At 44.4% G+C, this 22,705-nt stretch overlaps 1 pseudogene; it reads left to right on the top strand.

Annotated features, from left to right (window-relative positions):
- Positions 1–12,850: 12,850 nt before the first annotated feature.
- Positions 12,851–12,969, top strand: LOC145406494 (5S ribosomal RNA; annotated as a pseudogene).
- The last annotated feature ends 9,736 nt before the right edge of the window (positions 12,970–22,705 follow it).

Genomic DNA, 22,705 nt, shown 5'->3' with positions numbered 1-22,705 from the left:
GAATAAGGGGACAATATTTGCTTTTTTCCAAATATCAGGTAGTTTACCTTGATTCAAGGATTTCTTGAAAATTAAAAATAATGGTTTACTTAACTCCTTTGCACATTCTCGTAGTACCCAACATGAAATTTCATCAGGACCACTTGCTTTTCCTCTGTCTAATCTACTTAACTCCTCCTGTATTACTTTTTCTGCTATTTATATATCTGGTAGTATGTGTGGACATGCATGTTCCACATAGTCCCTCTCAAGATTTTTTTCTTCTGTAAAAACTAATTGGAAATTCTTATTTAGTGCTTCACAAATATCTTTCTCTTGTGTATAAGTGATTCCCTCGTCCGTAATGGATTGTATTATATCTTTTACTTTGGTTTTGCTTCTGATATTGCTGTAAAACAGCTTTGGTTGATCACTACTTTTATTTATTATATCCTCCTCAAACTGTTTTTGGGCTTCCCTCCTTATTCTTGTATAATCGTTTCTTGCCTGTTTGTAATTATTATACGCCCTTTCGCTATTATGTCTTCTGTATCTATTCCACAACAAATCTCTTCTTTCTTTTGATTTTTTACATTCTGTATTGAACCATTTCTGTATTTTCTTATCTGCTTCTTTGTGCTGTGGGATGTACTTCTGGACTCCTATTTCATAAAATTCACAGAATTTTTTATATACAGCATTTAAATCTTGTCCTCTAAGCTCATTTTCCCAATCAACTACTAAGAAATACTTCTTTAGGTATTGATAATCTCCCTTTTTATAGTTTAGGCTCTTTTTGTAACTGTCATTGCTGTTTACTGTCATATGCTACCCTGAAGTTATAATTTAGTACTGCATGATAGCTTTTGCCGAGTGGAGGATGATATATTAAACTGTCAATATCATTTTCTTGCACAGTAAATATTAGATCTAGCACTGAAGGTACATCAAGTCCTCTTTTTCTGGTGGTTTCCCTCACATGTTGCGTTAGGAAGAACTCTTGTACGAGATCCAGGAGCTTTTGGTCCCAACAGCTTTTTTGGCTAATTATATCTAGAGTATTCCAATTTATATTTGTATTGAAATCCCCAGTTAGTATAATTCTTTCTGATTTCTCTTCCATTTTATGTAGTAATGATCTTAAACTCTGAATTGTACTCTCTGCCAGGTCCTCATATTCATCTCTTTCCCATGTGTTTGATCTGGGTGGCATGTACAAATTGGCTACAATTATTTTACCTTCAGATGTGTTGATCTCTACTGCAATTAGTTCTACTTGTGATGGTATATCTAGTTTTATTTCATTGACTTTTAGATTTTTCTTAGTTAATATTATAATTCCTCCTCCTTTTTTTAAATTTCTGTCTCTTCTCCATATATTGTATTCCTCTAAGTTTAGTATGTCATTGGATATCCTTGGTGTTAATTTTGTTTCAGTTAGGCATATTATTTGTGGTTCATTATCTCTGACATAATCATTCATCTCCAGTAATTTAGATACCATTCCATCCACATTTGAGTACATAAACTTTATCATCTTGTTTATATACTTGTCATGACATGGTTCTACTACCTTCCTCCTTTTTATTCCATCCTGTTTGTGTACCACTTTCGTACCTGCAATCCTATTACTTTGTAAAAAAATTTCTTCTTCTCCTCTTCTGATCTTCCCTCATTTTTTGTTTTTGCTTCCTCCCTATTCTCTTTCAGTAAATCCAGTTCCCCTTGTGTTAGGCATCTTTTTATCCATACATTTTTGAACTCCTCTTTTTTCATAAGATTCTTTGCATTTTTTAGTATGTCTTCCACAGTGTTTACACTCTGGAAAGTCACCTTTAGAGGTCTTGTCTTGCATTTCTCATATTTCCCTAACCTTTTGTGTTCCTCTATGTCTTTACTACAGATTTCCTCTGATACTTCCTTCGGTAAGCTCATTACATTTGCCATCTCCTTTTTGTCTCTTGTGATCTTGTTTTTTACTTCTTCCTCTTCTATACCAGTGATTACTATAGATTTGTTTATATCTACTGAATCTCTGACTAACTTTGGATTGTTTTGGATTATTCTTTTCACTTCCTTTTTAATCCTTTTTTCCTCCACCCTTGTTTCTAAGTCTTTCTTTATTTTCACCATTTTAGCATACGTGGTTTCCACATCATTTTTGTAGCTTTGCACAGCTTCATTCACCTGTGTTATCTTCTCCTCAGTATCACTGCTCTGGTTTATAAGACTGCTTACTTGTCTAATTGTCTCTGTGTCATTTTTGAACTCTTCCATAACACTCTCGTGATTGACTACTGTACTTGCCATTTCACTCATTTTCTTCCTAAGTGTACTCAATTCCACTGTTAGTTCACTGATGGTTGTGTCTTTCTTATTGGCCTCCCTTCCTAGTTTTTCTATTTCTTCCTTTTGCAATTGCATCTGCTTCTTTATTTCATCAATTTCATTTTTGAAAGCCATTTCTAGTTTGTTTACACGTTCAACCAGTCTATTGTGGGTCTCCACTTCAACCAGTTCTTGGTAGAAATCATCATTTTGGTTTTTACCTTTATCCCTTTTCTTTTCCAAATTTGCTTAACTAAAGTATGTATCCATTTTGCAATACTAAAAGTTCAAAGTATGTACTTACAATTCCTGTGTTGTTGTAGTCTAAACAAACCTCAGATGACTCAGCATATTCTTTCGTCTTGTTTCTCTTTCCTGTTTGAACAAGTCTTGTTTAAACTTATTATTTTTTCCTTTAATAACATAGTACAGAGCTTGACTCATACAGAGATACTAATTTAGGTAATGCCACTGGCCGTGTTGGTTCAGTACGGAGAGCCGATGTCGCACGTCCATCTCGGTTGAATCCCTCTACGTGTGTGTGTGTGTGTGTGTTCTTAACTAATTGTATCTTTACAGGAATGAGTCAAGCTCGCACTATCCCGTGTCTTAAACCATATTTATCGTACATATCCTTAAATTTGTGAATTGTTTTGGTTCACACTATTTCATTCGGTAGTGCATTCCATTGATCAATTGCTCTGTTTGGAAAACTGAATTTCCTTACGTCTTTATCACCTCTCTTCTTATGCAGTTTTTTGCAGTGTCCTCTTGCTGATGCTTCTCCATATGTTAAGTAATCATTTATGTCTATTTTCTCCTTCCCTGAAATGCACTTATATAGCATTATCATGTCACCTCTTTTCCTTCTCCCCTGTAGTGTTGGTAGATTCAGTTTATTTAGTCTTTCTTCGTAGCTTAGGTCCCTTAAGCTTGGTATCCATCTTTTAGTGGCCCTTTGAACTTTTTCAATCTTGTCTATGTGTTTTTTGAGATGAGGACTCCAGACTACTGATGCATATTCCAGGGTTGGTCTAATGAATGATGTTATTATCCTTCTTAGCATGTCTTCATTTATGTATGTGAATGCTATTCTCATATTTGCAACAGTGTATCCATGTTCCGTACCTTCTCGCTGATGTGGTCAGCCGGAGATAGTCTGTTATTGATAATCACACCTAGGTCCTTCTCTCTTTCTGATGTGTATAGGGTTTTATTTCCTAACTTATAATCCCAATCAGGTCTTTTTCCACTTTTACTAAACTTGATTACATGACACTTGTCCACATTGAATTCCATTTGCCATGTATTACTCCATTCATGAAGTTTATTTACTTCTTCTTGTAGCTCTTTACAAGAGTCTGTGTTAGTAATTCTCCTTTGTATTTTTGCATCATCTGCAAACATATTCAGATAGCTCTCCTATCCAGTGTTACTGTTTATATCATTTATATACACTAAAAACATGATTGGTGCCAGCACTGAACCCTGTGGTACTCCACTAGTCACTTCTTTCCATGATGAGTAGTTTCCTCTTAGTACTGTTCTCATTTCTCTTTTTATGAGAAAATCTTGCATCCAACAAAACAGTTTGCCTCGAATTCCTCCTTGATGGTACAATTTCCATACAAGTCTTTGGTGTGGTACTGTGTCAAAAGCTTTCTTGAAATATAAATAGATACTGTCCACCCATCCTTCTCTTTCCTGTAATGTGTTTGTTACTCTGTCATAGTAGCTCAACAGATCAGTAACACATGATTTTCCTTTTCTGAAACCAAACTGTCTTTCTGTTATCATACTGTGTTCTTCTAGATGATTTATCCAAGCTTTTCTTATAAGCTATTCTAATACCTTGCTTACAACACTGGTCAGTGATACTGGTCGGTAGTTGAGTGAATTTTGTCTATTTCCTTTCTTGAATAAGGGGACAATATTTGCTTTCTTCCAAACATCAGGTAGTTTACCTTGACTCTAGGATTTCTTGAAAATTAAAAATAATAGTTTACTTAACTCCTTGCACATTCTCGTAGTACCCAACATGAAATTTCATAAGGACCACTTGCTTTTCCTCTGTCTAATTTACTTAACTCCTCCTGTATTACTTTTTCTGCTATTTGTATATCTGGTAGTATGTGTGGACATGCATGTTCCACATAGTCCCTCTCAAAATTTTTTTCTTCTGTAAAAACTAATTGGAAATTCTTATTTAGTGCTTCACAAATCTCTTTCTCTTGCGTATAAGTGATTCCCTCGTCCGTAATGGATTGAATTATATCTTTTACTTTGGTTTTGCTTCTGATGTAGCTGTAAAACAGCTTTGGTTGATCACTACTATTATTTATTATGTCCTCCTCAAACTGTTTTTGGGCTTCCCTCCTTATTCTTGTATAATCGTTTCTTGCCTGTTTGTAATTATTATACGCCCTTTCGCTACTGTGTCTTCTGTATCTATTCCACAACAAATCTCTCTCTTTTTTACATTCTGTATTGAACCATTTCTGTATTTTCTTATCTGCTTCTTTGTGTTATGGGATGTACTTCTTGACTCCTATTTCATAAAATTCACAGAATTTTTTATATACAGCATTTAAAGCTTGTCCTCTAAGCTCATTTTCCCAATCAACTTCTAAGAAATACTTCTTTAGGTCTTGATAATTTCCCTTTTTGTAGTTTAGGCTCTTTTTGTAACTTTCATTGCTGATAACTATGTCATATGCTATCCTGAAGTTGTAATTTAGTACTGCATGATCGCTTTTGCCGAGTGGAGGGTGATATATTAAACTGCCAATATCATTTTCTTGCCTAGTAAATATTAGATCTAGCACTGAAGGTACATCAAGTCCTCTTTTTCTGGTGGTTTCCCTCACATGTTGCGTTAGGAAGAACTCTTGTACGAGATCCAGGAGCTTTTGGTCCCATCAGCTTTCTTGGCTAATTATATCTAGAGTATTCCAATTTATATTTGTATTAAAATCTCCAGTTTGTATAATTCTTTCCGATTTCTCTTCCATTTTATGTAGTAATGATCTTAAACTCTGAATTGCACTCTCTGCCAGGTCCTCATATTCATCTCTTTCCCATGTGTTTGATCTTGGTGGCATGTACAAATTGGCTACAATTACTTTCCCTTCAGATGTGTTGATCTCTAGTGCAATCAGTTCTACTTGTGATGGTATATCTAGTTTTATTTCATTGACTTTTAGATTTTTCTGTGTGTGTGTGTGTGTGTGTGTGTTTGCTATTTACCAAGTTATGAGATACAGGAAATGAGCTATGCTCATGTGGTCCCATCTGTTTCTCAGTTGGTCAAATTTTGCTTTGAACTCAGGTAAGTTTTTAGACTGGACGATCTCTTTGTCCAGGCTATCCCAGCAGTCTGTGTATCTATATAGAAAACTATATTTCTTGATATTCTTCAAGCAACTTGGCTTTTTCTGTTTCATTCCGTGTCCTCTTGTTACTCTCCCATTCCATACAAATAGATCTCTGTCAATTTTTGCTACTCCCATCCTGACCCTGAACACTGCAATCATGTCGTCCCTATCCTTTCGTCTAAGGAAGGCAGGTCTAGTTTTTCCAGCCTTTCCCTGTACGACAGATCTGACAGGCTAGGGACCATCTTGGTTGCTGTTCTTTGTATTTTCTCAGTCTCGTTTACTCGTATATCTTTCTTTTACATGGGGACCACATTACTGCCGCATATTCCAACCTGGGGTGGATCACAGCCACTATCAGTTTTTTCATCATCTCATACATGTACTGAAATGCTTATGTTAGTCAAGAGATTATAGGTCTCTCTAACTATCTTGTTAATGTGTTTTTCAGGTGACAAATTATCCTGGACCAGCACTCCCAAGTCTTTCTCTTCTCACGCTTTTGTGGTTACTGTAGTTTATTACCCATCAAATAGTTCAGCAGTGGTCTCTTGGTGCTTTTACCCATCTCTGATATTTTACTTTTTTTGCATTGATTTTCATTTCCCACATCCACCTCCAATCATGAATCCTATCCTGGTCCTCCTGCAGCATTTTACAGTCTCCTCCAACTTCTACTCTCCTCATGATCTTCGCATCGTCAGCAAACAGACTTTCATAATTGTTTATTCCATCTACCATATCGTTTACATAAATCAGGAACATTACAGGGGCTAACACTGAGCCCTGTGGGACTCCACTTGTTACTTCCCTCCATCCAGACATCCTGTCTTTTATTATTGTCCTCATATGTCTGTCTCTCAAGACGTCTTTCATCCACTGCAAGAGGTTCTCCTTCAGTCCTCCTATGTGTTCCAATTTCCACTTTAGTCACTTGTGGGGTACCTTGTCAAAGGCTTTCTCCAAATCTAAATACACACAATCCACCCCAACTCTCTCTCTCTCTCCAGTAACACGTCTATCGCCCTTGAGTAGAAGCTCAGCAAGTTGGAGACACATGACCCCCCACTTCTGAATCCAAATTGGCTTTCTGCCAGAATGTCCATCTCCTCCAGATTCTTTATCTAGCTGTCTTCCAGGATTATCTCACATCATTTTGCAACCATGCTGTTCAGGGACACTGGTCTATAAGTCAGGGGTTCTTCCTTGTTCCCTCCGTTTATAAATTGGTACAACATTGGCCCTCGTCCATTCTCAAGGCACTTTCCCTTCTTCCAGAGAACACACACTTAAACCGCGATTCTTATAAACCAGTTGTTCTCTGCATTCCTTTAGTATCTAATTAGAGATCCCATCTGGTCCTGGGGCCTTCCTCACGTCTTGAGTATCTAGCAATTTGTATACTTTTTGGACTTCCACTTTTACATCCTTTAACACTAATTCCTAGTCACTCCCTCTTCCTCCACAAAATCACTTTCTCTAGTGAAGACTGATGGGAAGCATTTGATCATTTTTTCAGCTTGCATAACTGCATCTTTATAGGCATTTCCCTCTACTTTCAGCATATTGATTCCTTCCTTTTGTTTCAGTTTGCCATTAACAAACCTGTAAAACATTTTAGGTTCTTGTCAACTATACCATTTTCAAAGCTTTTTTCTTCTTCTCTACGTATTCTTGTGCATTTCTAGTTCTTTTATATTCTTCCTTTGTTCTCCCATTACCTTTCTTTCTCCATTTGTTTTATGCCTTATCACATTCTTTTTTGCTGTTATACACCTTTTGTTGAACCAGTCATTTCTCCAGTTCTCTTTCCCACTAGCTTGTTGCATATACTTTTCCACACCCATATTATAGACGTCTAGAAAGATATTCCGTTTCTTCTGTATCTCTCTTGTATCCCAGTCTTCTCACCAATCCACTTTGAAAAATTTTCTCAGTCCCGTGAAGTTTGTTCTCCCAAAGTTGTATCTTCCATGCAAGTATAGCTCATCTCGTCTCACCTTTTCATTCTGTTGTTTAGAACTTTATCACTACATGATCACTTTTTCCAATGGGATACAGATATTTTGAGATTCAGTTGCATCAGGTTCTTTGGTTAGAATTAAATCTAGTCTTGCTGGTGTGCCATCACCTCTAAATCTTGTCTCTTTTTTGACCCATGGGGCCATTACATTATCCATTGCTATATTTAACAGTGTACAGCCCCACAAATCTTCAGTATTTCCTGAGTTCCACTCTTCCCTTACCTCTTTATAATTAAATTCCTCCATCAGGATTATGTTGTTTTTCTCAGTCACTTTCTGTAGATATCTAACCATGGCCAACAGTATCTCCTGATATTCCTCATCTTTCCATGCCCATGTCTTGGGGGGGGGAGGAATTTATGCTACGGTGATGTCTCTCTTGCCTTTCCCTCTGTTATCATGTTTATCACTTCAACTTTACCTTCTCCCAGTTCCACACTATCCACAGGCTATTTTTCTCTGCTGTCATCACTCCTCCCATTTTTTCTTTTCTATCTCTTCTCCATAGTTGTATTTTCCATTTCCCATTTGGATTTCGATATTCTCCCTCACCATGATCTCTATGAAGCACGCAATATCTAGCTCATTTACCTTCAAGAAGTCATCTATTTCTAGCCATGCTGAGATTAGACCATCTACATTAGCATATGCTACTTTCAGTCTTTTTGCATGTTTTTTTAAATTCTGTCCTACTCTCATCTTATCTCCTCCGGTACCACTTCCTTAATTTCTGGTCCATAACTCTCCAATAGAACACTGTCTTCTCTTCCTCTATTCTCTGGATATTTTTTTTCTTTTGCTTCCTTAACAAGTTCCTTTATTTTAGCTCTCTCTTCCTCATTTGCATCTCTCCTTATCCAGATATTTTTGAATCCCTCCTTATCTGCTAATTTCCAGGTCTTGTTGATTATTTCATTGGCTGTGACCTGAGATTGAAATTTTTCTTTTTGTGGTCTTCCCCCTCTCCTCACATATTTTCCCAACCTAAACATTTCTTTGATCTCCTCTTGGGCTTCATCATTTCCTTCTATAACTATTGACATTATTTCCTTCGCCCTTCTCAGTTCTTCCTTTTCTCTTTTTGACCTCAGTGATTGGTTTTTCTCTCAGACCTGAGATAATCATGCATTTTTTCATGTCTGCTGCATCTCTGATGAGTGATTCTTTACTTTTTAGTACCTTTACCACTTCCTTCTTCTCATTTTCCTTTCTCTGTTGTTCTAAAATCTCCTTAAGACATATTTTATCTTCCTGATGTGTTTTCTGCCATCCCTCGTGGTGTTCTTGGATTTCCTTGATATGTTCATCATGAGTCTTAGTTTTAGATTCACGCTCGTTAAGTGTACATTTCATCTTGTCCCTTTCCTCCTCCAGCCTCTTATTTTCCCATTTAAGCTGTTTTATTTCACTTGCGGCAGATTCATTACCCACTTTTAATTCAGACACCTTTCTCTCCTGGTCAGCACTGCGTGAGCAAACTCTCTCTAACTTATTTCTCAACTCCTTTATCTGCCTTTCCCGTTCTGAGGCTCGTTCTTGCAATTCACTAATTACAGTATTGCCCATACCTGTTTTGCTTCTTGGGCATTCTTCTTGGCCATTTTTTCCATGCTTATTACTCTTTTTTGGTTCAGTTTGATATTTCCGTTGTTTTGTTCCTCATTGGAGAACCCTGCGAACTCACTATCACTGGATGTAAATACACAGCCATGGCGCAATCGTACAAAATTTAAAACCGTCACTGTGTTTTCCTATTATTTGACTGACACCTCCGGCTTGTTTTCACTTAGAGGAGATCGGACCACCACTCGTGCTTTCACCTTACATAATTACAATGGGCATGCTTCCATTTTGCTGCTTATTTTGTGCCATTTTCCCACAACCTGCATGGAGCTCCACCGCTGATAACGTCCTGTTTGTGTGTGTGTACACACACTTACACAAAGTAACTCAAGTAGTTTTTATATGACTTAACTAACTTGATGGAAGGATTAGGGACAGCCAGTAAGTAAACCTCTCATTTCGAGAACAACAGGACAAAGGTCTGGGTTAAATCTTCGTATAGCAAGATCAACATAAGTTTAGACCAGACTTGGGGGAAAAGTTCAGGATAAAGGTAAGAATGAAATTATTCGGGTTTGAAAACAGTCAAAGGTCATGGTCAGAGTCTGAACCATGTGTGTGTTTAACAAATAATTTTCATCTGATTCTACCCACATTTGGTGGACTGGTTGATGGTCATCCAGTGAGTGTCTGTTGTTTGAAAACAATTGGTCAAAAATCATTACAGGGCACGGTTAATGTAAAATCTTTATCCAGTTTAACTAAACATTGTGGAAGGGTTGAGGACAGGGCAAAAATATGAGGATTCAGTTCTGGGAAAAACCAGTCATAGGTTGTCATAGGGAAAGGTCAAAGGTCAAGTTCTTTGAGCAGAGTCATCTCAGAAAGTTTTATCTGATATGAACCAGAGTTGGTAGAATGGTTAAAGGTTAAATAAAATTACATGATTTGAGAGTATTGTGTCAAAGATCAAGATTGGAGCAGGGTCAGATGTATGAGTATGACCTTTAGACCAGTTGGTGTGCCTGAGTGATGTGCTTTCTGAGTTCTCATTCCTAATGGTCATACTACTGATTAGTTCTCCCTCAACTGTATTGTTTTCTTTTCCTGGTTTTCTGTACCTTTGCTCACCCCTCCTGCTGGTGGGAAAAAAGAGATGTGATGATGATGACAGTGTAAGGTATGCAACTTTGGAAGCATATTAAAAAATGAGGGATGGAAATGGATGGATGAAGTGTGTAAAATGCACAGTCAATGAAAAAAAAAAAATGCATATTGAGAACAAAAAAGTCTGACATCACAGACATTGGAAACTACAAAATATCTATTAGTCCCACCATCCATTGATTGCCCTGCTTTCATGAGAGTACATTGTCTATTAAGTTGTTTGGGCCTATTCTACAAACAGGGCGCATGAACTCAGCTTTGTTCAAGGATATCTCTGATGGGTGGATGTTTGGAGGGGGGGCTTGTAATATAGTATACTGTATAGTATTCTGATTGAGATGTTGTATAGCCCTGTGGATGAAATGAAAATGTAGGTACAGTATTTCTTCACTGTTGGTGCTGAAAATATCTGCAGGTAGGATGTTACTGAAGAGGGTCTGGTAATGTTGTGTGGTTAGAGCAGTGGAAATTAGTTATTTAAGAGGAGCCTGTGGAGTCACATGGAGAGACAGGCTGACGAATGAGGATATAAAGGAGCGTTGTTGTGTGGATGTGGATGTGATAGGAAGCGTTATGAGGAACACACTGAGGTGGTTTGGCCATGTGGAGAGGATGGAGGGTGATAGACTGACGAAGAGTGTATGTGAGTGAGGTGGAGGGGGGAAGAGGGAGGGGGAGGCCGAGGATGAGATGGAGGGATGGGGTGGAGAGGTATATGAGAGAGGGGGGTGTGAGTTGGGAGCAGGGGAGTGAAATGGCGGGGGACAGGGCGACTTGGAGGCGATTTGTTTGTGGCCACCCCAAACGGGATTGAGGCGTCTGGCAATAGAGATAGATAGTGTTGTGTGTATCTGTCATGTAATGACAAGGTTGTTGTGCATTAGTGCAGGTTGCCGCAACAATTTTTTGGCCCACTGTGTCAAGATATTCTCTAACAAGGAATGAATTGTGGGAGTGGTATTGATGCATCCAGCAGTGATGCACAGAGCATTGATCTGTATGGTTTGCAAGGTGTTGTAGTGGGTGAAGGAAGATAATTGCTCCTTGTGTCATGTGAGATTTCCATAATATTTGAGATGGGTTGAACAGTGAAGTCCACTACCTGTATTTACACAGATATGCAACACTGCAGTTTGCCATGTTCCTTGAATGGAGTGAATCACAGATATTGGAATTTAATATAATATGATGGCAGCATGGCAGAAGAGGACATATTATGCATTTAGTGAGGACATCATGAGCACAGTAGTAACCCCTGCATTATGGAACATCTCGTCTTTGTGGAATATAATTCCCCTGGTGGTAGTCAAAATTAAAGAGAATAAATCATCATAGTAATGGGATTCATTTTTGTTTCCAAGTCCTTCTGGTGAGAATTCCTTCCAAGAATGCATGAAATTGCCTGTTTGTGAGAATGTAAAGGACAATACATTACTGAGTAGGGATGAAATCAAACATTGTTTCAGATACTATAATCATTATAATGATATACAATTTTAGATCTGTTTTCCATGAAATTTGGTCAGATGGATTCACCGGATAGCAATTTTCCTGCTTGCTCAACTCTGTGCCAGCTTTTTAGTAATGCCTCTGTATGTAAAGTCTCTTTACATTACCTCAACCCACGTCTTCCCCAAGTTACTATCTGTCAACAGACTGGCATCTCGATGCTGCTGCACCTGCTCACCCAACTTCCTGGTTCCCAGCTTTCGACATGCCCAAGGCATCTCAGTCTTCTCCTTTTTACTTCTTCATGCCTTCTCCTCCCATCCTCCTTCTCAGCTTCCCTGAGAATGTCCCATCAACTAGCTTTCCTACACATATCCTAGGGTATGCAACCTAAGCTGTACTGTATTCAGGTCATGGAATATGGACTCCCCTGCCCATGGGTCAGTGTAGCACCCATTAACCCACCGAAAAGGTAGTAAATGAGTAGTTACCATCGTCCCAGGAGGTTAAGTGGGACTAGGTGTGGCAACTGGCCATGCATAGCATTCCCAGGTAGAGAACTCAAAAACATTTAGCAAGTACAGTAGTCATAATTCAAGCCAAGACTACTATGCATATATCCCATTGGATCCCAGGGGTACTGGGTGAGGCATTGCACTGGGAGGGCACTAAGCATACCGCCCTCCGCCTATCGGCTCATAGTCGCGAAGCTCATAGGTCCCCTACCCGGGGTTTCCTACATTACTGAGACTTGAAAACCCCCAGTTCTGTCCAACATTCTGAACACCGGGCTCCAATGGGTTAAAGAGACCGATGGGTTTGCCAGTCATTAACCCATTGCATCCCAGGGGTGCTGGGCGAGGCATTGCACTGGGAGGGCACTAAGCGTACCGCCCTCCGCCTATCGGCTCATAGTCGCGAAGCTCATAGGTCCCTACCCGGGGGTTCCCTACTTTATTGAGACTTGAAAAACTCCATACCACGTTGAGTACACCGCTTCCCGTCCGATCAGCGAAGTTAAGCAACGTTGGGTCTGGTTAGTACTTGGATGGGTGACCGCCTGGGAACACCAGATGCTGTTGGCATCCCTACGTGTCAAGTGGGGTTGGTGGAGGATTAGTGCCCCTCCCTGTAAAACAATTAACTCTAAGCCCTTGGCCACCCCGCTTGGGATACGTAGCGTCTGGCAATGAATGCATGAAATGAAAAACTCCAGTTCTGTCGAATGGGTTAAATCTCTCACCCCAGTTTGTACTCTTGGGGGCTATGCCTCCTCAGTTTTCCCTGTACCCCACCATGTGAAAAGACCCTGTTCTTACCCTGGCAACACACTGTCTGCTACAGATAGGCAGCTTCTTGTTTGTGGTCAGTGGGTCTGCTTGGCCAGACAGACCATGTAACAACAACAATCACAGCAACAACAAGTACTCCATGAGTTCATCAGATCATTTTAAATGGAAAGAAATAGTATTCTGTACAATATGATGTTTTCCTTATCACAGATCATTCATTCTAAGTGTGCACTTAATCCTTCATTCAGTACCATATATCATACTGTGTAGTACTTAGCACAGAGTGCAGCCACACCAAATTGTATAATTTGGCTTTAATATTATCTTTAAAAATCAGTAATATTTTGTTGTACGATTATATTAGTACAGTGTCAGAACTGAAATAACACAGTATACCACTACCATTCTCTGTTGTTGATTTTGCTTCACAGGCACACATACCAACCTTAACAAGACAAAAGGAGCTGTAGCAACTCCTGAGGAGTATAACAAATCATTGGACCTCTCTTGGTTGATACTGTACTTTTTTTATTGTACTGTACCTGACAAGGGCTGCATCCTTCTAAATATGCAGAATACTAGACTTTACCATCATGCATGTATGTTTCTTATAAGTATGTGAAGTGGCACATAAAAAACTGTAACTATAAAATAGTTTTAAAATTTCCTAATGCATCTCAGCTGGGAGGGCATCAAAAATTCTAACCTGGCATCAAGTGAAAATCTCATGTATTACTTTGTGCCTCATTTAATTTGAATCTCATCAGTATGTAGCAGTGATATAATGGTTTAAGTATAGAAGAGTATATGCACTTAATATAATGCTTTAGTGGTATTACACAGTGCTGAATACAGGTCAGTACAGTACTGTGCATGCTGTGTACACACGCGCACACACACACACACACACACAATATTGTTATACCTCTTGCGCAAAACAAATGACACGGTTTTGACACCACGAACAGAAGATTTGATAACAGGCCCACAAAGAAATTTCCTTATGGGCCTGTTATCAAATCTTTCGTTCGTGGTATCTTTGTTTCGTACAAGAGGTGTAACGTGGTGTGTACATAGGGTACAGCTACAGAAGATAAGTTGGACGTGAGATAGATAGAGATTAGTAGCTCTTTGATTACTGAGGCTTACATTTTAGTTAAGTAAAATACAGTATAGTGATGTCTTTTACTTGCTGTATATACATTATTCTTGGGAGACTTAAAAATAACATGATGTGGCATAATGGATGATTTGTAACAAACAGAAAATAAACTGTTTTGTTATTTTCCTAAATGTATTTGTTATTTATAACCTTAAACAGTGTGTTGTTAAGCAACCTCTAAGCACATTACTGCAAACATTTTACATCTTTCCTTGATGTCACTTCCTGCTTCCCTCTCTCTCTCTCTCTCACACACACACACACACACACACACACACACACGTATTGATAAAGAGATGCCCAACCCAGGAAGAATGGGGATCACTAAAGGAAAAGAGAGAAGAAGCAAACACAAAAAATGAGGAAAGATCAGAGGATGAGAGGAGCAAATTTTTTTTTTACAAAGTAGTGGGATTACAAGTAAGAAAATTGTAATGCTAGGTGGAATTAGGCTCGATTCTCGTTCCTATTTCACCTAACGTGGAGCGGGGTCCTCTTTCGAGACCGGAGCTTAGTGCAATAAAGAGAGGCAGGACACAAAAACTCTAGGTAACAACCTTTACACGTATATTACCACAGTCAGACACAGGACAAATCAGCAGATATTACAGCACAATATATGGCAATATAAAACCTTATCTAGGATATGTGTATCTCGCAGGGTACTTGCTTCTCTGATAGTAATGACAACACAAACAATCCTAGTGTACCAGGAGTGCAGTAAATATAGGCGCGCGCGGGGGCGCGGGAGGGTGGGGTTGAGTCTCACTAGGAGGAGATAGGGGAGGTGCGGGGAGTGACTTATGACGGCTAGGGGAAAGTTATGGTAATACTGGAGGGCGGCAGATATTAGCCGTGAAGTTTATATGGTTTCCACTAACTTTGGTAATTGATTTTATTCTTGATTTACACTTACTTGAGATACGGGAGTGAGAGAGGGTGGTAAACAAGATTTATTGGGTAGCGTGGGGGAGGGAGAGAATACCATTAATACTTCCTTTCACAATATTCCTTCACAGTAATGGGGGTATGTCTTTATAGGGGAATCTCCCGGCGGCACAGGCTTATTAATTGTATAACAGGGATGTCACTCACATGTATAGTCAATCAGATCTTGTTCCACACTCTCGTCCTTTAACTTCTCACTGTGATCTTATTCACCCCGATATTCACTATATGAAATCACTGCACAATACTTACATTAGGGGAAATCACACTTAACCTAAATCACTCGTGCTACAATATCACACGTATTCATCAGGGGGATAGGCAGGAACATGTCGTCGGCGATCCTGCCGGGCTAGGGGCACCGCCAATGCGAGGCGTGCCGAGAGGGCACGGGATAACTCGTAAGGGCGCCCTCTCGCGTCCTGGGCTTCCTGTGGCTTCCGGGCTTGGCTCAGGCGAGTGGCCCTCGGGACTGGGGCCGAATAGCTCCAGGAACCTCTGTGATAAGTCCCAGCGTCGTGGGGGCGTAGAGAGATCACGCCCGGGTGTCCTGGGGAGAACCGAGAGAGACTGTGGGCTGCGGTCTCCAGCGTCTAGGGGCGCCGACAGGGAAGGGCTGCGGCAGCGACTTCCACTGGGGTCCGTCAGGTACGTCTGCTCTAGGGCCAGGCGTAGGGAACAGAGACCAGGGGAGGCTGTGAGGCCTGTCTGGGTCACTCTGGGACAGGAAGCCTGGGCTCTAGTCTCCTGCCGTGGGGACGTCTCTCCACTCACCTCTCTCTGCACACCCTCGGAGCGACAGTAGATCATCTCACGAGGAAGGGAGCAACAATAGGTCGTCTCTACCAAGACACTCTCAGAGCGACCATAGATCATCTCACGAGGATGGGAGCGACCATCCATCGTCTCTACCGGAGCACTTTCGGAGCGACCATGGATCGTCTCACGAGGATGGGAGCGACCATAGATTGTCTACCGGAGCACTTTCGGAGCGACCATAGATCGTCTCACGAGGATGGGAGCGACCATAGATCGTCTCTACCGGAACACTTTCGGAACGACCGTAGATCGTCTCACAAAGATGGGAGCGACCATAGATCGTCTCTACCGGAGCACTTTCGGAGCGACCATAGATCGTCTCTACCGAAGCACTTTCGAAGCGACCATAGATCGTCTCACGAGGACGGGAGCGACCATAGATTGTCTCTACTGGAGCACTTTCGGAGCAACCATAGATCGTCTCACGAGGATGGGAGCGACCATAGATCGTCTCTACCAGGGCACTTTCAGAGTGACCATAGATCGTCTCATGAGGATGGGAGCGACCATAGATCATCTCTACCGGAACGCTTTGGGAGCGACCATAGATCGTCTCTACTGGAACGCTTTGGGAGCAACCATAGATCGTCTCTACCGGAACACTTTGGGAGCGACCATAGATCGTCTCTATCGGAACACTTTGGGAGCGACCATAGATTGTCTCTACCGGAACACTTTGGGAGCAACCATAGATCGTCTCTACCAGAGGGGCGCCGTCTGGAGTGTTTTTTCTAACTCCAACCCTAGCTGGCTCAACAATTCCACTCCACGAAGGTAGTGTCCTTCTCCTATGGTGGCGGCGGCATGGTGGCTGCATGACACAGGGGCGCACAGCCCGGGCTGACATATGTCGCTGTTGCCGGGAGTGGTGGTGACTGGTGGCGGCTACCCCGTGGGGTCCGTGTGGGGGTGTCGGCGCATCTTCTGGCATACTAAGCTGTGTTTGGCTTGCCCTGTTGTCGGGGGTACTATGGTATTCTTCGGGGGCACTGTTCTTCAAGCCATGCATTTTACCACTCTCCCCCTGTAAAAGTCATGTCCTCGTGGCTGGAGGTGGAACGCTTGTGTGTTGGAGGTGGTGTATACGGGCTGGAGGTGTTGCAGCGTAGTTTGCCAGGCGACAGTGTAGGGGTTCTATTCTTGTGCTGGGTCGCAGGTGAGGAAGAGTGTGGAGGTGGCGGTGGTAGACTGGAGGAGGTTTAGCAGGTGGTGTGGCCCACGGAGTCTGTGGTTCCTGCCAAGGGTAGGTGCCCATACGGCCCGCTTCACTCTCATCTTGCTTGGTGTGGCTGTCGGTGTGGTTGGGGGCTGAATGCTAGATACTGCGGCGTTGAGTCTCTGGGGAGTACAGGTAGAGGGGATTTGGGCCTGATGTAGCTTGACGGTGTGAAGTCATGGAGAGGTGGGTGGTGTAGGGGTGTGTGAGTATCGGGCGGGCGGGCGTGAGAGGCGGCCCGAGTGGGTGGTGGTGGTCTTGAGGGTCGGGGTGGGGGGAGAAGTGGACGTCTGGGATGGGTGGGTTGTTTTGCGTATTGTGGGCGCGGTGGGGCGCGGTGTTGGTGGAGTGGGTGTACAGATGGTGGGTGGGGAAGGGGGGGTGGTAGTGGGTTGTGGTGAGGGTGTGGTGGTGTGGGCAGAAGATGTGGGAGTGGGCGTTGAGGGGGAGGCCATGGAAGGAAGGGGTGAGGGTGAGGGAGGGGTGGCGGGGGAGGCGTCAGGTGAGGTGCTGGGGGTGGTGGTGGCCAGGGAGGTGGAGATGGTAGGGGGGGCAGAGTGGGAGGGTGAGGAGGAAACATAGCACTCATATGTGACTGTAGAGGGTGGTGCGGGAGCCGGAGGGGGCTGGGGGTGTGGGGCCGGAGCGGGGGAGGTGGGTGTGCGGAAAGGCCGCACATGACGGTTGCGGAGGGTATGGGGAGTGCCGTGATAGTCTACGACTACTTGGTATGGGTTGGGGACTTTGGTGATTGTGTGGGGCCCCGTGAAACGGGGGGCGAGCTTGTGGGGAGTGGGAAGTTGGGCGACGACGACTGTGTCACCCGGGTTGAAAGGGTTGGAGGCTGTGTTGGGTCCAAGGTCTAGGTTCTTTTGTAGGTGGTATATCCGCCCTTTTAGCAGGTGAAGCGGGTCTGTAGTGGGAGCGGAAGTGGGCGGTTGCAGGTGATGGCGTAGGGGTAGTAGGAGGGGGGTTTCGCCAAAGATTCTTTCGTGGGGGGAAACCCCGTCTTCTCAGGGGCATGAATTCATGCCCCATTGGACAATTTTTACATGTGCCGGCCAATCGTCGTCTTTTGTAGCCTCGATTCTGGTGCGTAGCTGATTGATAAGGGTACGATGGCTATGTTCACATACCGCGTTCCCTTGTGGCCAGTATGGTGAGGAGTGGGAGATCTTGTACCCGAAAATCCTGGCTAGTTCTTCCCAGACTTTTCCGGAGAACTCGGGGGCATTATCGGAATGGATGGCTTGGGGAATGCCAAAGTAAGGGAACACATGTCGGAGCAGGGCATCGGCGACAGCGACGGCATGATGTTCCTTAGCTGGGCAGGCTACTACGAATTTGAAGTACGTGTCTACAAAAGTGATCACGTATTTATATCCAGATTTAGGGGGAAGAGGGCCTTCTACGTCGATCGCCAAGAGTTGCCAGGGCTTGTGGGCGGTGATATGGCCAGATGGCCCGGCGGTCCGGGTGATATCTTTCCCAAGTGCGCAGTCGAGGGTGGAGGGATTTGGGGCCCAGTAAATATCATTGAACACCTGTAGTTATTTTTTGGTGCCCAAGTGGATGCCGTTGTGAGCATGTAGGTGGCGCAGGGTGTCACGTGCCGCATCGGGGGTCAAGAGGATGTGTCCGGACGGGGTTAGAAGGTGGTCGCCCTGTCGGCACAGCTTGGGGAATAGGTGAGCAGGGATCCAGGGGGTCCGTTCCCTGTGGTGCCAGAGTTGTAGTAGGTCGGGGTCTGGTTGTACCGCGTGGATGGGGAGGCGGGAGAGGGCATCTGCATTGGTGTGGAGCTTTCCGGGTCTGTATGAAATCTCGTACTGAAACTCCTCTAGGGTGTCACGCCACCGGACGAGTTGGGTGTTATGGGAGTCTGATTGGCGCAACCACTGGAGTGATTGGTGGTCGGTGATTATCATGACTTGGGTCCCGGAAAGATAACCCCTAAAATATTGGAGGGCCCAGATTATGCCGAGGCATTCTTGCTTGGTGGCAGCATAATTTTTTTTGGCTGGGTTCAGAGTGCGGCTGGCGCAGGCGATGATGTGTTCCCGGCTGGCCTGTACCTGGGCCAGGACGGCACCTATCGCGGTAAGGGATACATCCGTGTAGAGGCGAAAAGGGAGGGCATAGTCGGGGAAGGCCACGATGGGGGCCGAGACAAGCTTGTCTTTTAGCTGTTGAAAAGCAGCTCGCCGATCCTTGGTCCAGAGGTCAAGTCGTGAAGAGGCTTAGCGATCTGCGCGAATCCCTTCACGAAGCGACGGTAATAGGACGTGAGTCCCAGGAAGGCGCGGACGCCGTGGACATCCTGCGGAGGTGGTATGTCTGCTATGGCACGGAGCTTGTTGGGATCTGGGGAAATTCCTGCTTGGGAAATAGTATGTCCTAGGAACGAGACAGTCTTAGTGGCCAGGACACATTTAGAAGGATGTAGCTTGAGGCCTGCCTGGCAAATTCTGGTGAAAACTCGACGGAGGCGCTGCAAGTGGTCGGCCCAGGTCTGGCTAAAAACAATGACGTCGTCAAGATAAGCTAAACATATTTCCCAAGTGAAGCCGCTCAAGACAAATTCCATTAGTCTGGAGAAAGTGGCATGGGCGTTGCAGAGGCTGAATGGCAGAACATTGAATTCGTAATGTTTGCCATTACTGGTGGAAAAGTCCGTCTTGCCTCGATGGTCCGGGTGGATGGGGACCTGCCGTATCCAGACTGGAGGTCGAGGGTAGAAAACCAAGACGCCCCGTAGAGGGAGTCTAGGGAATTGTCAATGCGGGGGAGGGGGGTGGCATCTTTAATGCTGACGTCGTTCACTCGGCGGTAGTCGATGCAAAACCGCATCGTGCTGTCTTTCTTTTTTACTAGAACGACGGGGGAGGACCACGGGCTGGTGGAGGGGGAGATAACACCTGCCTCTTCCATTTCACACACCTGGCGGTCCTCCTCTTCTCTCTGTCGGGGGTTCTTGCATCGGGAAGGTTGTCGTATAGGTGGGCCTGTTGTATGGATTTCGTGCAACAGGTACGTAGTATGCCCTATATCTGCTGGTCCTGTCGCAAACAAATCCTGGAAATCCAGGAGGCGGCGGCGTAAGGTGTCTGACTGCTGGTTGGAGAGATGGTCAGGGATGGGGGGTAGAGGGGTGGGGTGGTGGGAGGAGGATGGGGCACAGGGCTCGGCTTCCTCCATCTCTCCGATGATAAGCCCTTTGGGGAGGGTGAGAGGGGACGGGGCGAGATTGGCGATGCGGATGGCGACATGGTGGGGAGGGAGGAAGGTGGGGGACACAAGGCAGGCAGAAAGGGGTCCGGAGGGGAGGAGGGGGGAGAACAAAACGGATGGACCTGAGGGCCTGTTAAGGGGCACCCATGCCTCATAGTGGGAGGGGATGGTAACGGCGGCAGAGATGGTGGCAGGGAAAGAGGGGGCAGGAGTGGGGTGGAAAGGCACAGGAGGGGGAGGAGAGGGAGGTGGAAAAGGGGGGGGAGAAGGGGGGCACTGGGGGGAGGAAGAGGGCGAATCCTCCGGCCGGGGCCGCGGCGTGCATGTGCAAACGGCTGGGGTGGAACGGGGTGGGGGGCGGAACTGGAGTTGTCGGTGGCGACAGTCGATCGTGGCTCCGAGTTTTTGGAGCAAGTCTAGCCCTAAATACCCGTCATAACTCCGGCAGGAGGAATAAAAAATGATGAATGGATGTTGGGCGGACACTGGCTGGTGGGTGTCGACCCGTAGGGCCTGAGTTTCCCCACGGATGGGCAGGGGGCCATCCCCCACATCCACAAGGTGAGTGGTAGTAGGGGGAGTGGGCCAAACCACGATTTGTAGCGGGAGAAATAGTGGCTGTAAAGGCAGGACCCGGCTGCTCCCGTATCGACTAGTAGTATGGCCTTCACGCCATTTATTTTCATCTTGCGGTATACTGGGGGGCGATACTTAGGGGTGATGGCCCCCGCCACCGTGGGTTGGTGTGGGGGCGGGCCTAAAAATCCAGCTGGCTAGGGCTCTCGTTCTCCTGTTCCTGCTCTCGTTCTCCTGTTCCTGCTCTAGTTCTCCTGGATGGGGCTCGTCCACGGTCATCAGCTCGTCCCCTGGGGCCTCGCCTTCTAAGGCAGATACTTTACGCTAACCTGGGGCTGTGATTCTGCGGTGAGCAGCTTTAAACTGGTCCCGTATGTCATGAAGGGGGCAGTGGGAGTTGCAGGCTGTGAATTCCCACGGGTTGATAAGAATTAGGTTCGGGTTTTCTCGCGGGGTGGGGCACCGACGGGAGGGGTGTGCCCTGGGCGGGCTAGGCATCGGGGCTGGGCTGGTGTGAGGCAGAGGTGGACGCGGTGTGGCTGGGGGAGCCGGGGGTCGGGTGGGGAATTTCTTAACAACGTTAATTTGTTGTGGAGAAGGGCAGGTGGTCAGGAGGCGCCGCATCAGCTGTATATCTCTATCCATGTCTCCTGTTGGGTCATGGATAGTGAATTGTTGTTTCACAACACTTGGGAGTGCTCTGAGCAGAGTATTAAATGTATGCTGATCCCGGGTTTCCTCATCTGCCTCCGGGTAGGTAGCAGTAACCAGGCGTCTTGCCTGTATCAGGGTATTATCTAAATCCCTGTCGAATGCAAAACTATCCAATTTGGATAGAGCCACTACTTTCCCTAATGATGGGGTGATGGCTTGTACAGTGAACTTTGTAAAGTTCTGCCAGGTGAGTTCTGGGACGATTTTCGGCGCTATGTTCGCCGCCGCTTTACCCAATAGTGGTAGTGTGACTGCAATTTTTTGTTGGTCATTTTCAAAGCCAATATCCAATAAGGGTTTAATTATTGCCAGATATGTGTGTATATCATACTGGTCGGGGTCAAACTTGGGTAACTGAACGTGCGGTTTGGTTGCCATTTTGCCAAATATTTCCTGATTACCTCTCTCTTACGCCCGGGTCTAGAACCACCGCTGGCCACCAGTGTAATGCTAGGTGGAATTAGGCTCGACTTCTCGTTCCTATTTCACCTAACGTGGAGCGGGGTCCTCTTTCGAGACTGGAGCTTAGTGCAATAAAGAGAGGCAGGACACAAAAACTCTAGGCAACAACCTTTACACGTATATTACCACAGTCAGACACAGGACAAATCAGCAGATATTACAGCACAATATATAGCAATATAAAACCTTATCTAGGATATGTGTATCTCGCAGGATACTTGCTTCTCTGATAGTAATGACAACACAAACAATCCTAGTGTACCAGGAGTGCAGTAAATATAGGCGCGCACGGGGGCGCGGGAGGGTGGGGTTGAGTCTCACTAGGAGGAGATAGGGGAGGTGCGGGGAGTGACTTGCGACGGCTAGGGGAAAGTTATGGTAATACTGGAGGGCGGCAGATA

Source organism: Coenobita brevimanus, chromosome 70, assembly GCF_032717465.1.
Source record: "Coenobita brevimanus isolate Jiangsu-jjx chromosome 70, ASM3271746v2, whole genome shotgun sequence".
In the NCBI taxonomy this organism is placed as follows: domain Eukaryota; kingdom Metazoa; phylum Arthropoda; class Malacostraca; order Decapoda; family Coenobitidae; genus Coenobita; species Coenobita brevimanus.
The sequence above is the reverse complement of the archived record's forward strand: the minus strand, read 5'-3'. Positions and strand labels throughout refer to the sequence as shown.